At 33.0% G+C, this 25,862-nt stretch overlaps 1 long non-coding RNA gene across 1 annotated transcript in view; it reads left to right on the top strand.

Annotated features, from left to right (window-relative positions):
* The first annotated feature begins 3,075 nt into the window (after window positions 1–3,075).
* The window catches only part of LOC116421934, a 117,352-nt gene continuing 94,565 nt past the window's right edge, over window positions 3,076–25,862 (top strand). Inside the window, exons 1-2 of the long non-coding RNA XR_004232530.1 lie at window positions 3,076–3,195; window positions 20,647–20,764. This is a non-coding gene — a long non-coding RNA (uncharacterized LOC116421934). The remainder of the gene's footprint in view (window positions 3,196–20,646; window positions 20,765–25,862) is intronic.

The following is a 25,862-nucleotide window of genomic DNA, read 5'->3' as shown; positions in this document are numbered from 1 at the left end:
ACCTGCCATTGAGGGTCTTCTAGAATCTGACTCCAACCAGTTTTTTAAACCTTATACCATATTAATCTAGTTTATACAAATTATCTCCTGTCAGAATTGCCTACTCTTTGTTCCTTCACCTTATTGTATCTTTTAAAGCCTTAATAAATATTTGTTAATTGACTGATAAGATACCACTTTGCATCTTTCATGTATTGCTCTTAATTCTTCCTTTTAAAACCTAGAATAATAAGTTGAATTCTACTTACATATGACAACTTACCAATTTCCTAAAGATAACTATTACGAAAACTTTTCCTACTCTAAATTTCTTTCTTTCTTTCTTTCTTTCTTTTTTTGTAATAAGGCTCTATACTGCTGGTTCCTTTGCCTTATCATTGGATTTGGTGTCTAGACCCCTTCCGAATCTGGTTACCCTTCCTGTCCTTTCTAAAATGTTGTCTTTCATATATAAGGCTAAATATAGATTGTTTATGCTATTCTTATGAAATTTCTTAAATTTGGGAGGAAATATTAGAATGTTCCATAACTTTATGGAAGCTAGAGATAAAATTTAATGTTGTCCTATTAATTAGAATTTCACTCTCCCTTTCTTTCTTTGGTGACTTCATGATAATATCTATGGCTATATTAAGGGAATGCCTTCTAAGAATGTATTAAATAGAATGAAATTTTCACAGAAAAATCTATTCTTCTAAAGTAATTTAGTCTTCAATTCAGAATGTGACACTTTTCCTTTTCTTTTTTTTTTACTAAATTAATTTATTTATTTAATATTTTCCCACTTACATTGTTTTAAACATCTGTTTTTAAGGCTCTTGAGTGCCAGGTTTTCTCCCTTATCTCCACCTACAACCAAGAAACTACATGTGAAACCACACAAAACATCTCCATAAAATTTATATTGTGAAGGAAAACATAGATGTCCTACCCTAATGAAAATTAAAATACTCAAGAAAAATTAAGCTGAAAATAAAGAGAGAAAGTAATAGAGAATCCTTCAGTCTATATGCAGACTTGATCAGTTCCTTTTCTGGGTATGAATAGAATTTTTATCATAAGTCCTTCAGAGTAGATGTGGATGATTTTACTACTGATAATAACAAATTAAAATGACACTTTTTCAAATATAGTGTTTTGTTACCCTTCTTTGGTTTAGCCACCACTTTCTAGTTTATCAACTGTGATGGTTCTTACAGCAAGCCAAAGGAACTTCACATTTCAACACAAGCCTATATGGTGAACAAATATGTTTTATGTATTGTTATTGTGTTTCTCCTCTCTATGTGATGGAATGATTTGAACGACAGTAAAATGTATCTATAAAATATTATAGAAGCTAATGATGCCAGAATTCAGTTGCCATCCTCTTTAAAGAATTCTCTCAGCCCAGTTTAGTAGGTAGGCATCATGGTTCCTTCCAACCAGAAGACAGCATAGTAGCTTTTTTTGAAGAACATGGGGTCATGCATGTAAGTACCATTAGTAAGCTTAATCTGCTTCATTGTCACCCTATCTGTGAAAGTAAATTAGGCCTCTTAAAAATCAGTAGCCTTATCACTTATATAAATTAAACATAATTGGCTACTTTACAACCAGATTGTAGAAAAACTCTATTGTAGAATCACATTGGAGCTATGGCAATAGAGAAGGCACACCATTTTAAAAAATGCAAAGAAAACATTGCCTGTTGAATAAAATTTGTTTCCTTTGGTTGCTAAACAAGCCTCTTCACCTTATCTTTAAGCATTATCATATAAAACATTTTTCCATGTACTCTGCACTCCACACAAACTAAATTATATTTTACAACTAAGAAACACTTTGATGTATCCTACCTAAATGTTTTTATTCATTGCAATGGTTGAAATATCTCATTTCTCCCTTACTAACTGTTGAAATCATACCCAACTGTTATAATATAACTTATCTGCCAATTCCATCATCATGCTTCTTTTATCCCTTCTAATTGCTTATACCTTCTCTCTCCTTCCAGTCAGATATAGAATTAATTTTGTATATGTAAGAAAACAGAACATTTCCTTTTAGTATTTTGGGATGTAGGGTTGCTAACTATTCTTCTTCTAGGCTTACTTATGCTTTATTTATTTTAAAAAGTTTGTTCCTCACGAAACCCCATCATGTGAAATTACTTTTTTCTTGCTTGCCACTTCTCCAATTTTTCTCATCAGTGCATATTTTTTTTTCTTTGCCACTGCAAACCATGAAACCTCCTCCTGTCCTAATCTTCTAATTCATTTGCTTTGATGTTAACTACTCAAGGAGGAGTCAAGGTGGTAGAATATAGGCAGGGACTTATCCAACCTTTCCCTCAAACTTCTCCAATTTCCTTTAAATAAGGACTCTAAAAAAGTTTTAACTATCAGAACAACCACAAATAAGGAATAGAACATTTTCCAGCTGAAGGCAACTTAGAAGCTTAACAGAAAAGAGGGGAGTCCAACATGCAACCCCCGACCTAACCCCAGCCATGGCCAGGGGCTGACCTCTGAATTAGCAGCAGTTCTTGTGGCTTCCAGACCCCTCAGCCCAGAGACACCAAAGAAGAACTGAAATGTCAGGAGAAAAGTTCTGTGGTACCAGAGTGGGAACCAGCACACAATCCCAGCAGAGGCCCAGTCAGCTCCAGTCTAGAGGCCAGCATCAGTGAGGTGATGTGATCATGGGCAACCACTTAATCCTATTTGCTTCAGTTCCTCAATTATAAAATGAGCTGGTGAAGGAAATGACAAACAGTTCTAATATCTTTTCCATATAAACAACAAATGTGTTCATGAAGAACTTGACTGAAATGACTCAACAATAACTGAAGATAGCTTATCAGGGCATGCCATAATTTTGAAAAAAAATAGTATCAGAAGCATTAAAACTCTGAATGATCTGAGGCAGACAAAAATAAAGCACATAAACACTCTCCCCAATTTATTGGGGGGGGGGAAATCAAAGGAATGGATACGATTATAATAACTGAAAACAGAGTCAGAGCCTTTCAATTCCCATTGGCTTCTGTTGTGCTGCCAAGGAGAGTAACCATGACAACAAAAATAACTCTTAGGGAGTTAATACTCAATATCAATCAGAAAAGAGTAAGTGAACAATACCTAGTTGTCCTGGATGGATTCAAATCACCTTACCCAGGTGAACCATACCCATAGGGTTTGAAACAACTGGCAGGTGAGGTTGCTGAAATACTGTCAGTGATATTTAATACTGTTCCTTTTCAGTTTTGTGTTTGCTGTGCCTCAAGCCTGAAATGTACTCCAGTCTTACCTCTACTTCTAAGAAAAATAGTTTAGAGATGATTGTATAATCAACAACTATTATTAAATTTTCATTGGTAGTCAGTCAATTGATAAACATATATAAAGCGTCTACTAAATACCAAATACTGTGCTAAATCCTGTAGATATAAATCAAAGCAGAAGATAGTCCTTTTTCTTAAGGACCTCAGTCTAATGTTAGAGATCACACATTGAAGAAAAAATATTCAAAAAAGGGATATGCAAGATTAAACTAATCAATAAGAGAAGGGTATTAGTGTGCGAACTCTACAAATCAGGGCTTATTTAATTTTGCTTTTTTTCCCTAGTCCTAAGAAAGTGATAATGAAAATAATGCATTTTTAATGAATAATATAGGTTAAATTTTAAAGTATCATGCCTATATTTGTTTTAAGATCTAGTTGTTATAAATTTGATAATATATATTTAACTTCATATAGTCCTTAGTTTCATTCAAAGAAATGAAGGCCTATGGAAACATCAGCAAAGGCAGCAACAGAGGCAGAGACAGCATAGGCAGTGGGAGTAATTTTTTTAGAGGTCTTAGGCCAGAGATGGTAAGGGGGTCAAACATCTGGTCTCTTTGCTTTCACTGAGATAGGGATCTTCTTTCTTTGCCCATGCTGACTCACAAAGCTATTTAGAAGGATCTTTGAAAACAGCTGTACAAAACTACTGAAGCTTCAGACACTGTACTCTCAACCCTGGATATAGGATTAAAAGATGAGTAATACTAATTTATAGAAAAGCAAGCCATTCTCCAATTGAAAAATGGTCAAAGGATATGAACAGACAATTCTCAGATGAAGAAATTGAAACTATTTCTAGTCATATGAAAAGATGCTCCAAGTCATTATTAATCAGAGAAATGCAAATTAAGACAACTCTAAGATACCACTACCCACCTGTCAGATTGGCTAAGATGACAGGAAAAAATAATGATGATTGTTGGAGGAGATGCGGGAAAACTGGGACATTGATGCATTGTTGGTGGAGTTGTGAATGAATCCAACCATTCTGGAGAGTAGTTTGGAACTATGCTCAAAAAGTTATCAAACTGTGCATACCCTTTGATCCATCAGTGTTACTACTGGGATTATATCCCAAAGAGATCATAAAGAAGGGAAAGGGACCTGTATGTGCACGAATGTTTGTGGCAGCCCTCTTTGTAGTGGCTAGAAACTGGAAACTGAGTGGATCCCCATCAGTTGGAGAATGACTGAATAAATTGTGGTATATGAAAATTATGGAATATTACTGTTCTGTAAGAAATGACCAACAGGATGATTTCAGAAAGGCCTGGAGAGACTTACACGAACTGATGCTGAGTGAAATGAGCAGGACCAGGAGATCATTATATACTTCAACAACAATACTATATGATGACCAGTTCTGATGGACCAGGCCATCCTCAGCAACGAGATCAACCAAATCATTTCCAATGGAGCAGTAATGAACTGAACCAGCTACGCCCAGAGAAAGAACTCTGGGTGATGACTGAGAACCATTACATTGAATTCCCAATCCCTATATTTATGCCCACCTGCATTTTTGATTTCCTTCACAAGCTAATTGTACAATATTTCAGAGTCTGATTCTTTTTGTACAGCAAAATAACGGTTTGGTCATGTATACTTATTGTGTATCTAATTTATATTTTAATATATTTAACATCTACTGGTCATCCTGCCATCTAGAGGAGGGGGTGGGGGGTAAGAGGTGAAAAATTGGAACAAAAGGTTTGACAATTGTTAATGCTGTAATGTTACCCATGCATATAACCTGTAAATAAAAGGCTATTAAATAAATTTTAAAAAATAAGAAAAAAAAGCTGAGTAATAGGATGGGAAAATGAGCAAACAGAAAAAGATTCTGACCATGGAAAGTTACTATGGTGACAATGAAAATCAAAACATGCACTCAGAATATGATAACAAAGTTAAAGCTCCTATATTCAAAGCCTCCAAAAAAACCATAAGAATTAGGCTTAGGCCATGGAAGAGTTCAAAAGGGATTTTGACAATCAAAGAAGAGAGATAAAGGAAAAATTAGGAAAAGAATTGATATTGGTACAAAAGTAAATACAAAAAGCTAATGAGAAGAATGGTTTAAAAAGCAAAAATGTGAAAGGAGTTACAAAAGTTCACTGAGGAAAATAATTACTTAAAAATTAGAGTTGAGCAAATAGAATCTAATGTCTTTATAAGAAAAAGCAGTCAACCAAAACCAAAAGAATGAAAAAGTAGGGGAAAAAAAGGTGAAATAGCCCATTGGAAAAGCAACTAATCTAGAAAATGGATACAGGATAAATGATTTTAAAATTATTGGTCTACCTAAGAACCATGATCAAAAAAAGAGCCTAGAAATCATCTTTCAAGAAATTATCAAGAAAAACTCTCTTGTTATTCTTGAACCAGAAGATAAAATAGAAATTGAAAGAATCCACTAGTAACTTCCTGAAAGAGATACAAAATGAAAACTCTCAGGAATATTATAGTCAAATTCCAGAACTCCTAGGACAAGAAAAAAATATCACAAGCAACCAGAATGAACAAGTCAAGTATAGTGGAGCTACAATCAGGTTAACAAAAGATTTAGCTGCTTTTCAATTAACATATCAGAGAACTTTGAATATGATATTCCAGAAAGCAATGGAGCTAGGATTACTAATGTATTAAAATACATTTCTAATTTTTTTAAATTAGCAAGTACTTTTTTTCCTCTTTCCTGCCTTCCCATTGGAAAAAAATACAGTATCCTTATATCATATAAAAGCAGAGCTAAGTAAATAAAATCTCCATGTGTTTAAAAATACATTTCTCATTCTGCATAATAGTCTATCCAAACCTCTGAAAAAACTTTCCCTCTTAATTACATATAATTCTCTTTATTTTTGGCTATCACTACATCTTAGTCATTAGAGCCAGAGTTAAGGCCAAGTGGTCCTAAAATTCTATTTAGTGATTAACACATTAAACCATTTTGTGTTCCAAATAAGTCTAAAATTTGCCGATTTTCTATCTAGGGTAATCTCTTTCAGTTAGTTTAACAGGATATTAATGCCAAGAAATATGATTTTCCTAAATGAGAGGGCCCTTTAAATAAGGCCCCTTTTAAAGCCAAGTGGCCTTTAAAGCCTCCTTAAGTAAACTACCCTATGGGTCAGTTAAGTATGAAAAAAGGACTTTGAAAGATTCTCATTGATTTTTTTTTTAAATAGAGTTAAATAGTTTGGCTCCTTTGGATCATTTACTGTTGATATTGTTAGCTAATGAGGACTCTTTCCCCCAAGCTATATAATCCTACTTATATTATGAGAAAAGATCCTGATAAATAAATTTGAAAATAAAAAAGAAACTATTGTTGTATTAAAATATATGAGAAACAGAAGAGGGAAAAATGAAATACACAGAAATATGCCTAATATTTTGTGATAAATATGAAAGTATAGATTTAGTATATATAAATATACATATACACATTTATATATATATATCCATTCATATATACATGCACACATACATGCACACACACACACACACACGGAGAAGATATAAATCATGAGGAGAATAAATTTCCATTTTCAAAAACAATCTCTGCCATATCCCCATCTCCCCCACACAAACAAACCGATAATCAAAGAGAAGGAAAGAAAGAGAGAGAGAGAGACAGACAGACAAACAGAGACAGAGAGACAGAAACAGAGACAGAGAGACAGAGAGAGAGAGAGAGAGAGAGAAAAAAACCAACCAATCCATATCTATCTATCTCATTTATATCATAACATGGTATATGATGATATCACTTAGTCTCCAGTATTTATTAATAACTATGTATGGATACTTGGGGTATTCCCCCCCATGCCCACCAAAAGATAGGAAAAATCCTTTTTACTCTCAAGAAGTTTGCATTCTAATGGGAGATACAACATATAAATAATTCTCTCAGGACTTATAAATGCCTCATGAAAAAGTTGGAATTTGAGCTATGTTTTGAAGGAAGACTGGAAGCTATGAGGTAGAGTTGAAGCAGCAGAGCATTATAAGCCTGGAGACAATCATGCAAAGGCATGGAGATTGGAGTTGGGAGATTGCCAAGAAATTGTAAACAGGCCAGCATAACTGGATTGTAAAGTGTGTGGAACAAAGTAAAAGAGTAAGAAATCTGGAAGATACAAATTCAATTATGATTGATTATTATTCAATCAGAACCAATTATATTTACTAAATGAAAGGTTCTATCTAGTAGGATTCTGATATAAAAATAAACAAATAAAAGCCAAATAGTACTTGTCCTTAAGGAGCTTCAATTCTATTCTTCTTAATTTAGTTTGACTGACATGAACTGAGTATTATGAGAAAAGTGTAGTAAGACTGAGATGCTGGATTGGAGTTACTTGGTAATGAGCATAAAAGACCAGATTAAGGAATTAATTTATTACCATAGAGGCACTTTTTTTTTGTGAAAATGGAACCTTCATAAATGAGAAGTGTTTTAATTATATTTGTAGTTGTTTTTTATCTTTAAACACCACCTATAAACTGAAAGATTTGGGTATGATTGGGATAATTTTGTCCTCATCTGAATGATTTTGAATTTGATACCTGTGCCATTATTTCTGAAAAATTCCAAACATTGCCTCAGTTTCCTCATAAAATGAAAATAATAACATTTACCTCCCAGGGTTGTTGTAAGTATCCAGTGATATAATAATGGTAAAGAACTTAGCATTGTTCTTATATAGTTGGCAATATATAAATGTTAGCTATTAACTCTGATAAATTTTTTTCTATTTAATTGCCTATCTATTTTTCTAATCTATCTCAAGCTTCACCTTATATATGAAACATTTCCATATTTCCTGAGCTCCTGGACCTCTTTCAATCCTTCTTTCAATTTTTTTTTGATATAAACATTCAGGTGTTTATGCTATTTCCTCTGATAAAAGTATAAACTTCTTAAATTCAGGTATGGGATATAATAACTTCTAACTAAATGCTGATTGATTGCTTTTACAACATATAACAACATGGTAAGTATATTGGGAAGGATAAAAAATCATCTTACTCTTCCTTGGTAGAAGACAAAATTAAGAAGGCAGCAGTAATGATGACTGAGCTCCTTTCTAATGTAACTTATTTTGTTCCTGCTAGTTATTAGCTTTTTACTTTTCACTTTGCTCTCGTGAACAAACAGCAAACAGCAAACAGGCCTTGAGGAAGCAGTAAAGTCATTATAAGGGATGGTCTTAACAGGTTCTTACTGTTCACTTTGGGTGTGAGTATAGCACTGAATCCTCCAGAAGCAGGGTCATAATCTACCATATGGAAGTGTTCCCTCAAGCAGAACAAATAGCATATCTTGTTACAAGGAGAACTGAAGTGTAAGAAGCATTCCAAGTATTTCAAAAGGCAGAGATTTCCTCAAAAATTAAGCTTTCTACCCAGATTTCCCCCTTTCTCTTTCCATTCCCTTCTCTCTAATGCATGGCTCCCCTCCCTATTATAAATAGAAATCTGGAATGAAGAAGAGAATACTATGAGTGCCAGTAAAACAATAATAATAATAAAACTTCAAGGACATTTGGGTTTTACCCTGGTTCCATCACTTACTAACTATTTGATATTCCTATTTATTTATCTGTTTTAGTCTCAGGCTTCATATCTATAAAATGAGAAAGAATGAATTATATCAGAGCAATCAAATATACTACCTGTCATACATGACATGCTCAATATGGTCAAGAGTGGCCTGAACCAGATTAAAATGTAACTGGAAAACATTTAACAAAATAAATCATTGGTAACATTACATTTTAAAATTAAATCAATCTGTGGATCACAAAGCTCCTTGTGTGCAGATTAGAGGTATCTTTTCTATTTGAGTTTGATACCACTGGAGCAGAATTTTTTAGTTTCTTTGCTTATTAATACACAGCCACACATATGCAAATGCATGTACATCTTTTATTACATTTTATTGTAACACATTATATACATATGCATATGTATGTATACACATTCTTAGATATATGATGTGTACACACACACACATACACATATATATATATACATATATACATATATATGTGTATATATATATATATATATATATATATATATATAGGACTCACTCAACCCTTACCTGGGGCTCCAAGAAGCTATAGCATGTATAGAAGCAACACCTGAGGAAACTGTTTTGGCAGAAAACCTAAACCAGATTGAGGATAACTAAGGCATCTAAAACTCATTATGAATGGTCACCAAAAAAGTTGAACAGCAAGTTAATGATAAAGTGATTACCACTTGCAAAAAAAAGCACTATCCCAATATCACCAGTGTCTATGACCCCAAAAATTTTATGAAAATTGGAGATCCTTATAATTAATATGTTGAAAGAGAACAAAGTTGTAATTTTTGGTGACTTTATTGCCAAGTCTAGGCAATAACTAGGCAAAAACTAGCAGACATGGCAGGAGGTTGGGAGGAAAAGAAACAGCAACAAGCAATGATCACTTACCATAGAAGATATGTGTGTCTCATCAACTCAACTCCAACACTGTTTTCCATTTATTTAAATACAATAAAACTTTGTGAATACCACCTTATGGCAAAATACTAGATTATGTCAATGTAAGGATAAGAGACTGACAAGATATGAGAAGAACAAAAGTAATGTGTGGAACATAGTGCTTGACCAATCATGGATTTATTCTCTATAAGCTAAATACTCTCACTGTGCAAATGCAGGTTCTGCCAAGGCAAAATGATTACCAGAAAACTTAATGCTAAAAGATTAGAATGTTTTTTCTAAGTCCTCTTCATTGCTAACTTAGAGAAAAAGCTTAGCCAATAGATAGTTGTCAACAGGCCCTCATCCATCAATCCTGAAGCCATTGACCATATACCTCAGGTTGAAGTCAGTCCCTCTCTAAGCATACTTCCAACTGAAGAAGAGATTTTGAATGTCATTAGGGTCCTCTCATGTGTCAAAGTGCCTGGTGCTGATTCTATTCCAGCTGAGATATACAATGCAGGAGGGTCTATTGCTCCTACAAAAACTGAATGAAATTTTCTGAGTTATATCCATTATAAACTGAGCCCTGGTAAATTATCCCCCAGGAAGAAATTATCCCTCAGGGATTCAAGGATGTCTTTATTGTTCATCTCTCTAAAGGAAAAGGAAATAAGTAATCCTATGGTTATCACAATGGGATCTCTCTCTGTCACTGATGGCAAGATTTTAACCAGACTCTGCCTTAGTAGAATTATCCTTCATCTGGAAGATAGTTATTTATACAAGAACCTAAGTGGCTTCAGAAAGGACTGTGAAATGGTCAACATTATTTAGTGCCTGAACTGAACTGCCAGTTGAGAGAACTTGTGAAAAATTATAGCAAAATTTAGTTGCCTGCAAAAGTTCACCATTATTGTACATTAGTTTCATCACAAAATGCCTTTCTGGGTTCCGGATAATGGATGATGCTCTCATGTTTTTCTAATGACCAATGGAATAACACAGGGCTATGTGCTTGTTCCCATGTTTTTTAGCATTATGTCTTCAAGGATGCTCTCAGACACCTACAATAAGGATGAAAACAGTATCAGGTTAAGATACTGCACTGATAATAAATTATTTAAATTGAAAAGGATATAAATCAAGACTAAAGTGGAGAGAGAGTTAGTTCATAATTATTGTGCAGTCAATGCAGTCTCTGAGGCTGAAATACAGCAAGGTATTGATTGATTGTATGTTGCTTGTGTTAATTTTTTCCTGATAATTAATAGCAAGAAAAAAGGCAATTTCATCATCCATCACTACACCATCCATATGTGGAACTACAAGTTTCAGTAAATGGAGAAATGTTGAATGCTGTAAATGTGTATACTTGCCTTGGCAATATACTTTCCAGCGATGTATACATAGATAATAAGGTTGATGCTTACACTGCCAGAGCTAGCTGTGTTTGGGAGTCTCCAAAAGAAAGTGTGAGACAGAAGACATATTAGATTGACTACTAAACTGCAAGTCTATTGAGCTGTTGTGTTTACCTCATTGTTGTATACCTGTGAAATATGGACAGACTACAATTGCCGTGACAAGAAACTGAATCACCTCCCTTTGAACTATCTAAGGAAGATTCTGAAGATCACTTAGCAAGATAAGTTATGGTACACTGAGGTCCTTTCTCATGCTGAACTGCCAACTATTCAAATCCTACTGCAGAGATCACAAATCCTATGAGCTAGCCACATTGTTCAAATGCTTATAATGCTTTTTACCGAAAATTCATACCAGGAAAACATTCACATGGAGGTCAGAAGAAGCAATACAAGCACACTCTCAGATCTGTTTGAAAAACTTTGGAATCAATTATGACACATATGAGACATTGGTTCAGGGTTGCCGAGCATGGTGTAACTGCATCAAAAAAGATGCTGTGCCATATGAGCAAAACAGAATTGAAAAGTGAAAAGAAAAATGAGAGTCACAAATTTAGAATCATCTTCATTCCAAATATTCATGTGGACTATTTGTGCCTGACTTTCTGAGTTCATATTGATCTAATCATTTACAGTCACACACACTGTACTTTGACCTCCAACAGAGTGATGTCATATTCATCCTCTTTGAGAATCAAGCATCAAGCAGTTATTTGCATACATATTGCACTGTGTGATTCTTTTTAATAGTATTTTTCAAACTGTATGTCAAAACAATTGTTAACATTCATTTTTAATAAAAATTTGACTTACAACTTTTCTCTCTCCCTTTCTTCCTTTCTTCCTTCCCAACATGGTAATCAATTTGATATAGGTTACATATATCATATGTATGTATGTATGTAACCATAGGTTACATATGGACAATAATATAAAACTTATTTTCATATTAGTTGTATTATGAAAGAAGAAATAGTTTGCAAAAACAAATACTGGCAAAAGGAAAATAAAATATGAAAAAAGTAAAGTGAAAATAGTATGTTTTGATCTCATTCTTATGCCATCAGTTCTTTCTTTGGATATGGATTGCATTTTCCATCATGGGACTTTTGGAATTGTCTTAGACCATTGTATTATTGAGAATAGTTGTCAATCATAGTTGATCTTCACACAATGTTGCTGTTACTGTGAACAATGTTCTCTTATTTCAGGTTACTTCATTCAGCATAAGATCATGTAAGTCTTTATAGATTTTTCTGGAAATTTCCTGCTTGTCATAGTGTTACATTATATCTAAATGTGATTCTAAATTCATTGACTTATTTTAAAACTTGTGAGCATTGCTTCTCTTTATTATTTCTCTTTTCACTCTCTCCAATTAAGCAAAAGAGAAAAACAAAACAAAATTCTAGCAACAAATATACATGGTCAAGTACAACGAATTGCCTCAAACAAATCATGGCCACTTCAAAAACTCATATCATTCAACAGTGTGCTGGTAAATATTTAGCAATTATCTCTTTAGGGAAAAAAAAAATATATATATATATACACATACACTTGATTTTTATGTGCATCATCATTCCTCTGTCAAGTGATAGGTAGTATCTTTTGGAACGATTATATCCAGTGATATGGAAAGAATACAAATTTAATGTTGAAATAGGAAATTTTTGATAACATAGTTTGCAGTAGAAATATTGCTGTATTCAAAATAATGTTTTGGTCATGTATACTTATTGTGTATCTAAGTTATATTTTAATATATTTAACATCTACTGGTCATCCTGCCATTTAGGGGAGGGGGTGGGGGGGGTAAGAGGTGAAAAATTGGAACAAGAGGTTTGGCAATTGTTAATGCTGTAAAGTTACCCATGTATATATCTTGTAAATAAAAGGCTATTAAATAAAAAAAAAAAAGAAAAAAAATGAAAAAAAAAAAACAAAACAAAACAAAACAAAAAAAAAGAAATATTGCTGTATTGTATTGATTTCTCAAAATTCACCTTTATGGAGTACTTTATAGTTTAAACACTTTTGTCACTTTTTACCACAATGTGAGATAGATAGTACAAGTACTATTATTATTCCAGTTTTACAGATAATAAAAGTGAGGTTTCATAGAGATTAAGTGATTTACCTGGGCTCAGTTTATAAATATAAAAGATAGGATTCTATAATAGGTATCTCTTGCCTGAATGCAAAACATTTGGAATTCATCACACTATTTCTCAATAAGAGGTAGTAGGAGCACTGACTGATTCACTAGATTAATGTTCTAGCAAGATATTTAGATAACATTAATAAGTCTATTTAAAGATAAAACATAGATTAAGCATAAGGATTCAAGGGAAAAAATGACTTATTCAATTATTTTATAGTGTAATTGTTTGTGATTAAAAAAACTGGAAATAACAGCATATGGAAATAGTTAAATAAATTGTGAATGGTTGAAGCACTTACATGACTCATATTTTCTATTAAGTTGAGCCTCCTATGTTGTACGCCTATTTGCCAGCTCCTAACATCACCACTCTCCATCTACCTCTTCCTCTGACCTAAACTAATTTAAAGCCTAAAGTATCTGAATTTTTTCTTAGCATTCTGTTTTCCGGAGAAGAACTACATTATAAATGTAACAAGAGAACAATATGCTATCTTAAAGTATAAATACAATGGAACACATCCTCTTCACATGGCAACTGATTTCATTGACATTACAAGAGAATGAAATAACAGGAAAGTATGAGTAGAGAAAAATGATGCAAAACATCCATTTAAGACATAAGATTGAACTCTAAATTTTAGTTTTTGAGGACCACCAATTCATTTCATTGTAGATCCATAATTTTTGTTTACTATAAAGGCATAAAAATGTATTAAATAACTCATAATTTTCAAAAGACTGTAGCCATAAATCTTTGTAGGAACTCATTCTATTTGCTAATTTCACAAGACCCTGTTTTAACTATTCACTCACATAGTAACTTAAGTTCATTTAATAATACAAAATTAAAATGAAGAAAATAGAACTGTTAAAGGGGCAAAAGTCCATTGAACTTCCCTCATCTATTGCATTCTCTGACTTTGACAGAGAATATCATATCAAGACATACGTGATACAGACATCCTTTTAAATATTCCCTAACAAAATCACAAGTTTTGCTCCTGCTCGTGCTCCTGCTCCTGTATAGAAATCCAAATAAAAAAGTTATCTTCTTTTGACTCTCATTTAGCCAGCTGGCAGCTTATTTAGGCATCAGCTGTCTCTGCCAGTTTCAGTAATGATTGGGGTCCATTTATTTCTGGATTTTCACATGAGATTTCATCTATCTCCCAGTAATTTTAGTCAGTGAATGCAAACACACCAAAGTTGTACCTACTATTGAATACTTTCATGTGCTGGGCCATTTTTTTCCTCTCTGTCTATTTTGATGCAAGAATTGCTCCTCTTCTTTCATGCTACATGAAATCCAGAGAGCCAGAGGAAAATGTTCACGAAGTTTGGAACTAGAAAGTTCAATTGCATGACACTCCCAGTGGAAAATGACATTAAGTGCTACTTCACTTTTTTGAAGTTTCCACCAGAGCTTTAAGACCTCTTATGACCCTCTGATTGTGGTCCTTCAAATCTAAATCTGTTTTGAGGCTATTCAGCTCCATACTCTGTCCATATGACAGTTTGGACAGTGCCATAGAAACATTTACTATCTATTTATACATAATGGGAAGCTATTATAAAGGATATTATATAAGAAAGCATAACTAAGCTTTGTTAAGAGGTGGTGTTAGATCAGTTATAATGGATCAATACCAATTATTTGCAACTCATTTACTTTTTCATATGATTGAATTATCTCTCAGCATTGGCCTCTTCCTCTGAGTCATTGTACCAACACCAACTGCTACCAAAGCCCAAGGCCTGTGGTTGTCTCTTTTTTATTCTATCTTTAGAATTTCTCTGGATATGATCAAGAAAGACCTTGAAAATCACAATTTTTTAATAAACTTCATTAGTAATCTAATGATCCTTACATTGACTCTGTTATACTTTAACTGTATATTACCAAATAGTTGCAGCAAACTACTATGAATTTATATCTCATAGACAATTTGACAGACGACCCAGGCTAGATCATAGGCCAATCAAAGACTCAGTGAAAGGAGAGTTTCCAGCTGTTCAGGGAGGAAGAATAGTGAATAACTTTAGCAAAGATGAATAAAATACAGCTTGAAGATTGATTTCCACATTAGCATGTGCTCAGGAAGGAATAAGTTATCTTATTAAGACAAGGATATTTTTCAGGGTGTATATGTGTGTGTTTGTGTATGTGCACCCACTATTTAAAGAAGATCCTTTTTTAACATTTTCCTGTCTCTAGCTCTAGATCCTTAGAATCTTAAAGCTTATATTTTATTAGAATCTAATATTGTAGATTGAATTTGTACTGTCACTCCAGATCTTAGGTAACAGAAGAATCCTTTTTTTTTTTTTAGAAAAGAATATAAATGTAATATCCATATCTATATATAATAAAACGTATTAAACTTGTTTGCAACTATTACATTAAAAACATTAATTTTGGTGAATAAAGTATATATATATATATATATTTTTTTTTTTTCATTCACACTTCTTGTATGCATCTCATTCTTTCCCCTCACAGAGTCACCATGCAGTTTTAGGCCCTCATCACTTCTTATTGGTACTACCAAAAGAGCTTCCTAATTGGATTTCATAGTTCTAATTTCTAACCTCTTCAATTTATCCTCCACATGCTTGCCAAAATTTCTTCTTTTACTTACAAAATATACCCCTGTTCTAAGAATGATTCTTTTTTGCCTGGAAATAAGATGGTTCGAGATTCAGTCATTTCAATTCTATCTAATTCTTTGGTATTTTCTTAGAAAAAATATCAGAGTGGTTTGCCTTTACCTTCTTCTAATCGTTTTACAGATGAGGAAATTGAGGCAAACAGGGTTAAATGACTTTCTCAGCATCATACAACTGGTAAGTGTTTGAGGTTAATTTTGAACTCAGATCTTCTTGACTAAAGGTCTGCTGTTCCATCCACTGTGTCACCTCGCTGCCTTGGAGATAAATACCTATTCCTCAATGAACCATTTAAAGTTCTTCTAAATCTGGCACATGTATCCTATGTTCAAATCAAACTGGCCTAATTGCTAACCCTCTGATTTATGATTGTACATATGGCCCTCATGCCATTGTTTAAGTGTCTTTCTTATATATCTAGAATGTCCTTCCTCCTTTGTCTCTCACAACTGCTTTAGCTTCCTTTAAGTTACAGTGGAGATAATACTTCCCATGGCAAGCCTTTCTTTTTGTATCTATTTATTTTCTCCCTTTCCCAATTATATCTACTTATTTTCTGTGTTGCAACATAGATCTTTAAACATCTTTTAAAAGAACATGTTGTTGTTATTTTGCCTTTGTATCCACAGCACTAAACAATGTAATATATATATATATATATATTTAATAAATGCTTATTAAACTGAATTTAAATGAATGTATTCCCTCCTTTTAAGTCTCCATCTCAAACAGGGTTTGTTGTTGTTATTTTATTTACATTTATTTTCCTTTTACATGGCTACAGTTACTGTGTACTGTTATTTTTCAAATTTTTATTTCATTTGCATTATCTTCTAAAAGTCCTTTTAGACTTATTTATATTCCCTATGCTTGCTAAGTTTAATTTCATTATAATATTCCATTACATTAATGTACCATAATTTATTTAACCATTCCCTTATTGTTGGACATTTAGGTTGCTTGTAGATTTTTTTTCCAATTACAAATAATGTTGCTATAAAAATAATTGAACAAAATATAACTCTATTTTTTCTTTTGATAACACTTTTAGAGATATGTTCCTGATGGTGGAATTAGAGGCTGAAATGTGCTTAAAATATTTCTTGAATACTATTAAAATCCTTCCAAAGCAATTCTAGTTTGCAACTCTACCAGCAATGAAGGAGGGTAGCTGTTTCTCCACAAGTTAACCAAAACTGAATTAAGATTACCTATTTTTCATTCATTCCACATTTCAGTTCTATTTTATGTTAATCTTTTCATCTAGCATACATTCATATGTTAATTCATGATCAAAGCTCCAGCATTCTTTTTTGTTTAAATCACCAGTAGGTGAATTTGATGGCAAATCATTTAGAAAAATAAACATTAATAAGTCTATTTAAAGAAAAAATATATATGTACATATATTTATCATGGAGATTCAAGACAATATAACTCCAGGGAATCTTCTATGTGCTTTTGTAGAATAGACCCACTCTAGGTGAAGAATTAGAAAAGAAACAGACAATATCACAATTCCCATAGAAGTCACATATTGTGTCAAGGGAAAGAGAAATTCATTACTTTTAAAATATCTTCCCAAGAAAACATTTTCCTCCAATTTTTGAATATGACATAGAAGAGAAAAAAATGGAGAAATCAGAAAACCTCATCTGATAAACACTTAGTAATCAGAACCAAACCTTTGTCTCATCAGCAACTTCAACTAATACCTGGTGAGTGTGATTTATAGTTAATCATTAACTTAGCTGGACAACAGAAGAGTTAAATGGTAACCTTCGTCACTGAAAAAAGACAAATCACATAACTAAAGTTTTCTATTCTGGCACTCTACTAAGAAGGGGAAAAACCACTTAATATATTTAGAAATAGAAGGAATCCTATACATCATCTGGTATAGTTCCCTCTCCCATTTGACCAACAACTAAAGAAGGCATAGAGGAGTTAAGTGACTTACTCAAAAATATACAGGTAATAAGTGGAAAGGATTTGTATTTGAAACTAGGTTCTGAATTCAAGATCACAATTAGTAAAAATATTGCTAGTTCTAATGATTCATCAGTCTATGTTTCAAGCCTATGTAGCACTTTATTATTTAGTTACAAAGGCAACACTGAATAGTCATTTTTCCTGATAGATTATGTATTATATTATAAAGAAAAGTCCTTTCCTGATAGATTCTTTCATGTGGTTCAGTTCATCTTCTCCACAAAACGTTCCATGAATGACTGAACTCTAATGTTGACTTTATCATTACTTCATGGTTTATGTTTTATGATGGATACTACACAGTCAAGTAACTGCTCACATTGAGCACATTGTTTTATAGTTGTTCTTGAGTTATTTTCTTTCTAATTAAATAATAGAGTCCCCCAGGGCAAGGGATTCTTCTTCTACTTCTTTTATCTCCCCTCTGAACATGTATGATGGTATCATGGACATAGAACATTTAAATACTTAAAACTCCATAATATAGGTTAATACATAATTATAAGTATCATAGCTGAGTCCATATTTTATTAGGACTATCATTACATTATTAATCTCATTAGGATGTGTGTACAACCTTTTTAGTGGACAAGTTTAATGTAGGGTTATGGCTACAGTGGCCACAAGATGGCAGATCTATATGCAACAATTTATAGACTACATATGCTGATTTAGTTTTAATCTCAACAGCATATAGTTATAATGGCCTTTATGTTTACTTTGCTTAGTTTTTATGTCTATGGAAAGGTTGTTCTACTTGCTGAACTGTCTTAATGGTTTCTTGCCTCTCTCTAAGTTCATCAGGCTCTTAGTGCAGATGAACATTCAGAAGAACTATTATGTAATATACCCCCAGCTCTCTCCTGAGTCATTGCTCCCAAGGATATTAAGATTGAAATATAATCAATGCCAAGATTACAAGGGAAGCAATAAATTGGGAAAACATTTTTACATTCAAAGGTTCTGTTAGAGGCCTCATTTCTAAATAGATAGAGAAAACTGACTCAAATTTATAAGAATTCAAGTCATTCTCCAACTGATAAATGGTCAAAGGATATGAACAGATAATTTTCAAGTGAAGAAATTGAAATGACTTCTAGTCATATGAAAAGGTACCTAAATCACTAATGATCAGAGAAATGCAAATTAAGACAACTCTGAGATACCACTACACACCTCTAAGATTGGCTAAAAACAGGAAAAGATAATGATGAATGTTGGAGGGGATGTGAGAAAATTGAGACAATAATACATTGTTGGTGGATTTGTGAACGGATTCAACCATTCTGGAGAGCATTTTGGAACTATTCTCAAAAAGTTATCAAACTGTGCATACCCTTTGATCCAGCAGTGTTACTACTGGGCTTATATCTCAAAGAGATCTTAGAGGGAAAGGGAACCATTGAAAAATGTTTGAGGCAGCCTTTTTTGTAGTGGCCATAAACTGGAACTGGCTAGATGCCCATCAACTAGGTAATGGTTGAATAAATTGTGGTATATGAATGTTATGGAATATTATTGTTCTATAAGAAACAATCAACATGATGATTTAAAACCTGAAGACACTTACATGAACTGGTGCTAAGTGAAATGAGCAGAACCAGAAGATCATTGTACATGGCAACAACAAGACTATATGATGATCAATTCTGATGGACGTGACTCTCTTCAACAATGAGATGCTTCAAACTAGTTCCAATTGTTCAGTGATAAAGAGAGCATCTACACTCAGAGAGAGGACTGTGGGAACTGACTGTGGTTCACAACATAGCATTTTCTTTTTGTTGTTGTTGTTGCTTGCTTGCATCTTAGTTTGCTTCTCTCTTTTTTTCTGATTTGATATTTGTAAAATTGTATAAATATGTATGTATATATTGGATTTAACATATATTTCTACCATGTTTAACATATAATGGACTACTTGCTATCTAGAGAAGGGCATGGGGAAGAAGGAGAAAATTGGAACACAAGATTTTGCAAGGGTTAATGTTGAAGAATTGTCCACATATATGTTTTGAAAAATAAAAAACTTTGATAAAAGAAAAAAGAAGAAATATGGTCAATGCTACATTGATAAATTTTGAATCTTTAGCCACAGTAGAGATACTATGACTATGTACCCAAATAAATTATGCATAGAAATCCATTATGTTAACTTTATCATCTGATCATACATACTGATATATCATTACTTTTTCCTTACCTTATTTTCCTTCTTTGAGAATCATGGGTGATAATACCTTCCTTAACCTACTTTGTAGGATTTCAAACATAAATGCAAGAGGTCTTGAAATTAGAAGAGGATATGTATGGAGGACTGTGTGTGTTTTGCAATTAAGAATTTTATGGGAACCTGTAATTTCATTCACATAAGAAATTCCTTACTGAGAAAATTCTCTTTGCTAATTCTATTTGGCACCTTCTCTGAAATGTATAGTAATAGTTGTCTAGAATATTGAAACTTGCCAAGAGTAATATAGTTGGGATGTGTTAGACTAGGACCCAGGTCATTATGGCTCTACTTCCAGATGTCTATCTGCTACAATAAAGCTTTCTCTCATAATAACAATTTCAGGAAATAATCTATGAGGCAGCAACATAGTGCCATAGTGCAAAGAACGGTAGGTCTGAAATCAGAAGACTCATCTTCCTGAATGTACATTTGGCCTCAGACCCTACCTGTCTGACCCTGGGTAAGTAAAATTTCCTAGAATTTCCTCCTGTGTAAAATAAGCTGGATAAGAAAATGGCAAACCACAGCTGGCTGAGCCCATTCCATTCCCCCTCCCTAACAATAGCAACACTTGCTGGAAGTGGCCATGGGATGATGAGTATTCAGAAGGACCATGACATTCATGTACACTTTGTAAAATGTTGTATTGATACAAATAATAAAGAATTGTTATGTTTAAGAAATGTGTCAAATACAATTGTATCTTAAAATAACTACTTGTTAAGGTCCAAATTTGCAATATCAGAAACTATATATCTTTAAAGACTTTAGTAGATTACCAGCCAGCCTTTCAGAGATGTTGCAGAATGGATTCTGTGTATCCAGTAAAACTCAGACTACTTTGATGAATATTTGTTAATTGATTGATTAATTAGAGTGGACTATCCTTAAATATGCTTCTAACTCTAGGACTGTATAATTTTGATGGGCAATAGGGGATAATGGACATTTGTTTTATCATGGTAAAGTGCTGACAAATGCAGAGGTATCAAGTGAATAAGGAAACGGTGACTTTATGAATAATTTGGGGACATTTCTAAGAAAAGAGCCTCGAACCTGTTAGAAGTGAAGGCAAATTTCCAGCCATCTTAATTTTATAGCATAATAAATAATCCTGAATAATATACACTCAACAAAAGGCAACTGGAAAGATGCATTGCCCTTCATGGTATTTTGGAAATAGCATTCAATTTATACTCAGAAGGCCTGGAATGAATTTCTTCTTCAATACCACTTTGTAGAATCTCAAAGGTCATTTAAATCTCATTTTAAATGCCAGTTACTATAAGAAATACATCTTATCCATCTTACTTCCTACTTTTAGCGCCAATCTAATTGATATATTTGTATTCTTTACATTTAATTTCCCAATAGAATGGATGTTTACTGAGGGTAGGCTGGGACAAAGTGGGAACTTAAATATTTGTTGAAATTAGAACTGCTAGAATTGGATTGAGAAGCTATCGCTGCTTCTATATGAATGAATGACAAATGTTTTAAGCTCCATTTTACTCATCTGGCAAATCGGGAGAATAATTGTTGTATTCCCTACCTCAAAAGGTGCTTATGATGAAAATATTACATGAATGTGAGCTACCACATCATGGTGCAACTGCTTATATAAGATGCAATACTTTACAACTGTTTTTTGGGGTAAGGGGGACAACGGGAAATTTTGTGTTTGCTATAGCATACATAGTTCTTAGTGCACAATAAGTGCTTAATAAATCTTTATTTATTAATTGATTTAAAAGACTTAACTAAGATCATATAGATCACAAATACAAAAGCTAGGGCTTCCAGGTGGTAGAGTGGTTAGAACACTAATCCTGGAATGTGACTGAGTTCAAATATGGGCTCAGGTACTTATTAGCTATGTGATCTGGAGTTACTTAACTCCTATTTGCTCAGTTCCTCAACTGTAAAATGAAGATATACTGGAGAAGCAAATGGCAAATTATTTCAGTATCTTTGCCAAGAAAACCCCATGGATTTTGTCCATATGATCATGTAGAGTCAAATATGACTAAAAGACTGTCAATAACATCATTGACAGAACTTAAATTTCTGACCTCTAACCTCATGATCCAGTGGTCTTTCCATGGTACTACACTGATGCCCTTTCAAAGTGTTCTTATCTCGAAGCTACCTATGTAACAAAGATTACTACATAACAGAAATCATTTTTCAATATCTTCATTATAAATACCTTCAGAACCTCTTCTCCAGTTCTTTTGAATATCCTTGTTTATAATTTTGAGTTTTGTTAGAACAAAATATAGTGAGGAAGTAGAATGTTCAAAGTGTTTTGCAAGAATAAGGACACATAAACAATAAGACATACTTAGGTGGCTTGAAAATGGTAACAATTACAATAAATAGCATTTTATACTACTTTCAAGGTTTGCCAAATACTTCATAAATATTTCTCATTTGATCCTTGCAACAACTCTGGGCAATAGGTATTATATTTAATCCCTTTTTGGTGTCTGAGGAAACTGAGGTAACAGAGTTTAAGTGACTTGACAAAGCTAGCAAGTGTCTAAGGCCAGATTTGAACTCAGGTGTTTTTATTTTCACTACCAGAACGTAATTCACCATCCCATCTTGTTGCCTCTAGCACAACAAAACCATTTGTTCAAAATGATCACTGAAGATAATTCTGAAAAAAGAAATCTAGATAGAGCCATATATAGCATCATAATCCTCAACTGCACTTATCATGGCTTGATTCCACATCATCTAATTAGCCTCATTATTTCCAAATTTTTCTTTGTGATTGTCCTTCCTTATGATAGCCTGAAAGATGTTTCTTACCATTGTTGTTTCTGTACCCTTCTTTTCTACTCTTTCGATTATGTAAATTCCAAAGTAGAACTCAATGTACTGTATGGAAAAATGTAGCTATGATATTTAATAAGAATATTTTCTGGATGTTTAACACAGGGGGTGTAACAAAATATTTGTTCCTATGTACCAGACAGTGACTGTATAATGCAAAAAAGGAGGGGGTGGGTGGAAATTGTGGGAAGATGTTTTAGGCCTTTAAATATTTGTAGACAGGAGGCTATTCAAACTGGAAAAAAAAGATTTTTCTTTCCAAAAGAAGAAAACATCACATTATTTCATGCTATAAGAACTAGTCTTATAGGATTGCTCTTAATGGAATCATTCTGTATTACATTTTATTTTTCTCAGCCTTAGCTAGCAAAATCCATGCTTGCAAAGAGCTTTGCAAATATTAAAGTGCTTGGGAGCCATCATTGTCATCTGTAGATGCATAATTGTATGAGGAATAAGATTTGAGCTCTTATAAAGAAGGGTGCCCTAGTTTCTTTTCCTTTTTTGTACTAGAGTTGTGATTTCATCACTAAAGAGAATTGCTAGTGAGAAAATTCCCTCTAATGATACAGTTTTATAGTGTTGCTTGGAGAACTGAGAGGTGATTTAGTGACTTGCCCAGTCACTGATCATTGCCTAGTACATGTCAAGTGTGGGATTTGAATACAGGACTTCCTTACTCCAAGGTAGGCTACTACTTCTTACCATACTTTGTCTTATTTAAGCTTACAAATTATTACTAAATTCATTGAGAAACTTTTTTTGGCTTGCTTTTTGTAATTGGACAAATCTACCAACATCTTCCCTTTTATAGACATTCAAAAAATTCTATTTGTAAATTTGTTCCCCCCAGTCATGACCTTTTTTCACAGATTGCTTAACCATTATATTAAGGTTGAGCGCAAGATTTCTTTCATTGCCTGTATATCAGTGGAGTGCTTGAATTTTACATAGAATATTCCTCACCTTAGTTATTATAAGTAACAAATTCCTTCTTTTCTTATCTGAAAAAACACTTCCTGCTAATTTTCCTCTGTGATTTTTGATCATTATTGATTTATAGCCCACCTAAAATCTACCACATACCTCTCTATTGTAACTTTGATTTAAAATTTTTGGAGACTATGCCTTTGTGACACAACATCACTGGAAGAGTACAACTGTTAAATGATGAGCTTCAGTACTTTTATCCACAATGCATCACTTCTCACTAGCAAGTTAACCTATTTTCTTCCTCCTGTCCAGTTCTAAGAATTATCCATAAGCAACATTTTATTTCTAAAATGTTATGATGGATTATCCAGACAAATAAAAATCAAAATCTGAAAAAAATGATAATGCTTCATCTACTTTTTTCCATCATTGGTTACCAGGAGCCATGGAAAAGAGTTGTGCAAGATTAGATGATAATAGCTTGTGAATCTGCTTCATAAGATACATTCATATAAATATTTAGTGACCATTTCCATTGGAAACCTTGATATTTAAAATGTAAATTAGTGAAATAGTACATATTAAGTTACTAAATAGTAAATATTAAGTTACTAAATTAAAGTTACTAAATACTAAATTAAGTTACAAAATTACTAAGTTACAATATCTATATGAAAAATTAGATGGAATTCTTAAGTCAACAAATAAAATTAATAAATTTGATTAAGCTGCACTCAGTACATACCATTTTCCATTTTCTCAGTGGTTTTCTCTCTCACTCACCCTGAGCCCCTGACCAACAATGTGCTGTTGAGGAACTCGAATGAGGAAAGCACCAGAGACAATGGGGTTCATAAGTTCAACTAATGAATTATACAAGAGGTGATATATTATGGTCTATCCTGATACAGCTAACATTCTTCTAACAGATACTCTTCTCTCTTTTTGTGACATTGCTCTCTTTTGATTTTTCTCCTGTCTATCCTACTTCTTTTCAATGTTCTATGGTTTTTCATTATTTGTTTTATGCCTATTAACTATGGGTATCCTTCAAGTATCTGTCCTTAGCTTCCTTTTGAGTTCTTCCTATTGCATCACTTGATCATCCAAAGAATTTTATTTTTTTCTTTATATAAATGATTCATCAATCACTATCTAGTCCTAGAATCTGTTCCAGTCATAATTTCACATGTTCAACTGCCTATTGGGCATTTCAAAATGGATATCAACCTGTCCCAAATGTATAATATTATCTCACTGCCCCCCCCAAAAAAAAAAAACCAAATCTCTTTCTTCTTAATTGACATTACTTTTAAGGTCAATACCATCCTTATAGGTTCTCAGGCTCACAATTTTAGTGTCATGCTTGACTCCTCCCTCTTTCTCACACATATTCCATGTAGTCGATTAATTGCCAAAACTCATTGTATCATTTTCAAAACATTTCTCAGGTAATGGTTTTTTTTTTTCCTTCCTATTCACACAGATATCATTCTAGTTCATAGGGTTATTATTAATTTCCTAAATGTCTTGCCTTGTCTCCCCTCATTACAGTTCATCCTTCACAGAATATATGAAATAATTTTTTTTTTCTAAAGCTGACCCTATCAGCCCCTGATTAATAAAGATCAATTTTTTTCAACTTCTAGGATCAAATATAAGTTCCCTTTTTTGAAATTCTAAGCTCTTCATAGCTTGTCCCTTTCTTAGCTTTCAAGTCTTCTTATATATTACTTTAATTCCATGGATTCTATATTCCAACCATGATTGATATTGAACTACAT

This window comes from Sarcophilus harrisii, chromosome 2 (genome assembly GCF_902635505.1).
Source record: "Sarcophilus harrisii chromosome 2, mSarHar1.11, whole genome shotgun sequence".
NCBI classification, from domain to species: Eukaryota; Metazoa; Chordata; class Mammalia; order Dasyuromorphia; family Dasyuridae; genus Sarcophilus; species Sarcophilus harrisii.
This window is presented reverse-complemented; position numbering and strand designations above follow the sequence as displayed.